Source organism: Borostomias antarcticus (assembly GCF_949987555.1).
Source record: "Borostomias antarcticus genome assembly, chromosome: 23".
NCBI lineage: Eukaryota > Metazoa > Chordata > Actinopteri > Stomiiformes > Stomiidae > Borostomias > Borostomias antarcticus.
Genome location: NC_140256.1, coordinates 3,499,458 through 3,504,457, shown reverse-complemented (window position 1 = coordinate 3,504,457; position 5,000 = coordinate 3,499,458). Strand labels below are relative to the sequence as shown.

At 50.0% G+C, this 5,000-nt stretch overlaps 1 protein-coding gene across 2 annotated transcripts in view; it reads right to left on the bottom strand.

The window, feature by feature from the left end:
- Positions 1 to 5,000, bottom strand: part of ebf2 (EBF transcription factor 2) — a gene marked incomplete at both ends in the record, with an annotated part of 32,511 nt that overhangs the window by 8,604 nt on the left and 18,907 nt on the right. The gene's annotated exons all lie outside the window — the stretch shown is intronic.

The window sequence follows — 5,000 nt, the reverse complement described above, 5'->3', positions numbered from 1 at the left end:
AGTGGCTGATCAAGAACCACAAACCCCGATGCACTTTAACAAGACGCCTCAAAACCATTCCTCATCGTTTCTAATAACACGCGTTATCATCCACATCAAACAAGCATTATCCGTGAAAAAGAGAAATGGTGGAGAGAGAAGTATTGTTTGGAGCTGGCTAGTCCATCCCACCCACATTGCGCACACAGCAAAAATAAGTCATCTTAATGGAGAGACTTTATTTGGAGAGGGACTTCATATCGGCCCCACAGAAAAGTCCCCTCCCATTCAGTTCTAATCTCTCCACTCTTTCAGCCTCTCTCCCTCCCCTCCTTCCCCTTGTGAACAGGACCTGGCTCAGAACGAGAACTCGGTTCCAAAACTGTGTCCAATATTTCTTGATTTGAGCTATTTCAGCGGAGGACAATCAATATTGTTGTTGGCGCCGGGTGATTATGATTTATCAGCGCGAGCTCGGACCTCCAACCCTCGCAGCTCTGCTAACCCGGCCCTGCCTGGGTGTATGTGTGTAAAAGGGCACATCGTCTCTCCCTCCCTTTCACCACCTCCTCCCCCCATCTCTGCGCCTCTCTCCTACTTTCCTCCCTTACCTCGATCCCCCACAGTATCATACAGTCTGATTCGGATGGTCCTGAGTTCCCTGCCTGGTGTTCAGAGGGAAGCTTTCTATTCTCCTGATATGAAGGATGTGCTGTTTTGTGTCTTGCTGCTCCCTAGAGAGTCGTGCGGTGTGTGGCGTTCATCCCACTCTATGATTACAGCATTAGATTAAGCTGGTTCATGTTGAGCTACAGCAGGGTAATTTATGACAACATTATGGCTGGGGGGCGCATTGTTGGCCTAATGACTGTAGCCATGGCTGGGCCAATCCCAGACACACGCCTCTCCTCTCCTCTCCTCTCCTCTCCTCTCCTCTCCTCTCCTCTCCTCTCCTCTCCTCTCCTCTCCTCTCCTCTCCTCTCCTCTCCTCTCCTCTCCTCTCCTCTCCTCTCCTCTCCTCCTCTCCTCTCCTCTCCTCTCCTCCGCCACCCTGCCACCTGCTGTCGCTTCAAGTTCAGCCAACCAGCAATGACTGCTCACTCCACCGAGTCCCTCTAAGTCCCACTAGTCTAGCGGCGGACTGAACTGCAAGGGACGCCCCCCCGCTCACACCAAGACACCCTGGACATGTAGACGCAATCCTCTCTTTCGGAGTTTAAACCGTCAGCGACCAGTGCGCCTCGGCTCGGCCGGTGTGGCCCACTTCCTCCACCTCACCTCAGCTTTGACACACAAGTCCTCCACCCATTCCCTCACTCACTCTGTGTGACACCGATGCACCAAACACACTTCTGTACACCCCTCCACCCCCACCTTTGTCCCCCCCCCCACCCCACCCCACCCAAAACCCATTCAGTCAACTTTTCACCCCCCCACCCCTTCCCCCCCTTCACTTCGGACGCACACAGCTGCAAACGCCGAAATTAAAGCGAGACGTTGGCGCATACATTAGCATGCATTAGCCGCATCCCCCTGCCCACTTAACATGCAAATCTCCCAGCCCCATCGCCTCATACCTTCTGCCACACATTCATTTGCTGAATTATAATTAGACTAATCTTGCATAATTAATAAGAAGTCGAGGACCCTCTGTTTTTTTTACCCCACCCCCCCCTCCTCTATTGTGGTTGCAAAAGTTTAATATCGCTGGCTGTTTGTTTTTGTTTTGCCGATGTTATACACCCACGCACGTCCGCAGCCGACGGGCTGGAGGTGGGGAGGACTGGGAGGATCTGAGGTGATCGGGATGTCAGGAGGAAGCTCTGTCGGAAAGAGGCTGGTCTCCGAAGTCCTTCAACTGGATTAAATAAACATGGATGTGCCTGTATTCGCATCCCTGCCTCATATTCTGGTGTACTAGTGGTTCATGTGTAACTCGGTGAATTCAGTTTCATTTGTATAAATATACTTCACTAAACTCAACTCAACACTTGGTTGTTTTTTCGTTAATTCGTCGACAGTTTTATGTGTGTAGTTGTCATTCATGTATATCAAGTTATAACCCACACAACTGGCAAGTCCCACCTTCGACAGAGCCACCTATTAGGAAACACAAACAAACGGTAGGCCCAAGTCTTAAGCCTTGGGATCAATTTCCACACCGTCTCCACAGGGAGTCTGTTTTTCCCCCTCAGTCTTCCACTCTGTATCTCTGTCAAGACCTCCAAATCCCCTTTGTCTGCATCTGCTTCAGTTCCCAAGACTAAACACAGGCCGCCCAGCAGGAGGGCAGCGGTCCGCGCGCGCTGACAACTTGCTTAACGAAAATTAGTTCAAAAAACTAAACTCTCATGATGCTACAATGGCAACAACAGGGTAAGAGGCAAATGCAGTAATTGTTTCATTCATTTGCCTGGAAGCTCTGTTTGGTATCGCTTTTAGCCTCAGTGCTTTTGAAGGCATCTGTTACGTATAAGTGTTTAGCCTTTCGCTATACATGTGGCCTTAATCATACAGCACACACCTTCAGCAAGACCTTTCATTGGCTGACATCAGCACTAATCACTATTGACATAAACCTAAATTATAAATTTCACAGAGGCATAACATAGACCAGTGTTCATCGTTTTGTGAGTTTTAAGGTTATAAGGTTATTTTAAGGTTATAAGCTGATACAATCATGCATCGAGGGCACGACAGGTTAATTAGTTAGAGTTTGGTTTAGATATAGATATTGCTGACCCATACCAATCTGCCATAACTACATGAGTCACTCCAGTCCTCTCATTCGTTGGGTCATTAGTCTCTCTTATAAGCCCTCTGGACTTGGACAGCCACATCAACGATGATGAAATTATATTTCAATAAAACTTGGGTGGGTTTCGGTGGGAATTTTATCCGTGGGAGATGAAAATGGAGAACATTCAATTGGCAAGAGAGAAGGGGACCCTGTTCTCTTTTGGAAAGAGAGAGGGAGAGAGGAAGAGAGAGAGAGAGAGAGAGAGAGAGGGAGAGGGAGAGAGAGAGAGAGAGAGAGGGAAAGAGCGATAGATCAAGGGCTGGTCTACCTCATAGGCCAGTCACCTCTGCTCGGATGACAGACGGAGGGATTATAAGGAGTGAAGACGGATTCATGTTAAGGAGGAAAAGACAGAAAGAGAAGAATGGAGGGAGCGAGGAGGAAAGTAAGACAGAGAGGGAGAGAAAAAGGGAAAGAGAGAGAGAGGGGGGGGGGGGGGGGGGTTGTTGACGTCCTGTATCCACGGCCATCACTCATCAGACATCCCCCCCCGATCGCCCCCCACCCTGGAAAAACAAAACAGTGTCCTGACATGGTGAGGGGGGCAGGGGAGGAAAATTAGGAAACCAGATGTGAGGCATTAAAACATACTGACATGCTGAAGACCTTCCTCTGCCACGCTCACACACTGAGAGCACTAACTCACACACACACACACGCACGCACACACACGCGCACACAATTAATATGCACAAGCTGTAACAAAAACAAAATGTCTTAAAATCATTATGCGCGTGAAATGCTACTTGAAATGCACAAAATGTGTTAGTATTGGGTCAACTGAGTTCTGTGGCTCCCGGCGATTGGCTGAGATGTGGATAAGCCAGTGTTGACCTAAGAATATTTCTCGCCAAGGCCGAGATCTACAGATGGGTCGTCATGCATCAATGTATGGATATGCATCCAATTAATCCACGGACCGTGCTGAGGAAGGGGAGAGGGAGGGCTGGGGGTGTTTTGTTTTTGTCCGTGGGGAGAGTTGTGGGGGGGGGGATGAGGGGGTAGAGGGGGAGGTAATAAATACCCCTGGATCCCAGGGTCCCCTGGCAGACTGGAAGCTAGACTGGTCACCAGGGTTAACACCCGGGGCACCTGACCTTTGACACTGCTAATGGGGCACAGAAAACCCTCCACGAACTGATACCCCCTCTGTCGCATACCACCGCGGGACCTTTCACACCAGGCTCCCTGCCCCCCCCCCGCCCCACCCTCACCCCAACTGCCCCCCCTCCCCTAAAACACAGAGTAATACCTCTAACTCGGCTTCACTCACCTTTCAGATACAAACTCCATAATTCTATGTGTTTCTTTTTCTCGTCTCATCAACCACCGTGCTATTTCAAGGCCGTTCACAAAGCCTTTCTCACTCGTATTCTCACTTCCGTCAACTTTCTTTGACAGAGGTGCATAAATGTACGTCGCACAATACGATTCTTTTAACTTCAACTTTTGTAATCCCATCCTGTCATATTCTATAATCTCTCATCAATGCCCGTTTTGATCCAGGGATTATAGCGGTTTGTATGGGTGGAGAGAGGCAGACGTGCCACCCACACCCACACACTGACAGATGAACCCGCTGGCTGACGGGACCAGCTCGATGGTCATAGGGAGGTAATCCCAGATCGGCCTGTCGGATCCGAAATAGCCCCGGGATTCTTGGGAGATGTGTGACGCAGAGACGGGGGAATGAGGACTGTGTTAAGATGTGACCGCTGGATAGGTTGTGCCCCTACGGCCTCTTCCTAACGCCTGGCCAGCCCCCCGGCCCTTTCACCCCCCGGCCTCGGCCCCGGCCCCGGCCCACCCCGTCTCTAAACTTGAGAACTGTGACAAAGCCAAACATTTAAACCACTAGTGCTGATTTATAGAGCTTAGTAGTGTTGTAAAACCTTCAGGCTTGCCACCGCAGAAGTGGCTGGACCAAAGGGGAGCTGTGATAGGGGGGTAGGGGGATAGGGGGGGGGGGCAGGCTGGTGAGAGAAGGAGGGAGGGGTGGGACAGGGGCAGGACTGGGGCCTAATGTACCCCACCTATGTGTGAATGGACTGTTTCAACAGTCAGCCTCCTTGGTCTTAAATGCTTTACAGCATTCCGTCCTTTCGTGGTGGCAGTGTATGTGCTAATGTATGTTTTCCTTGTTGAGCCATAAGTTTCAGCCTTTCACAATAAACAAAAAAAGGAGTGAGAGAGACAGGCTTATCTATGAAAAGATAGAGAG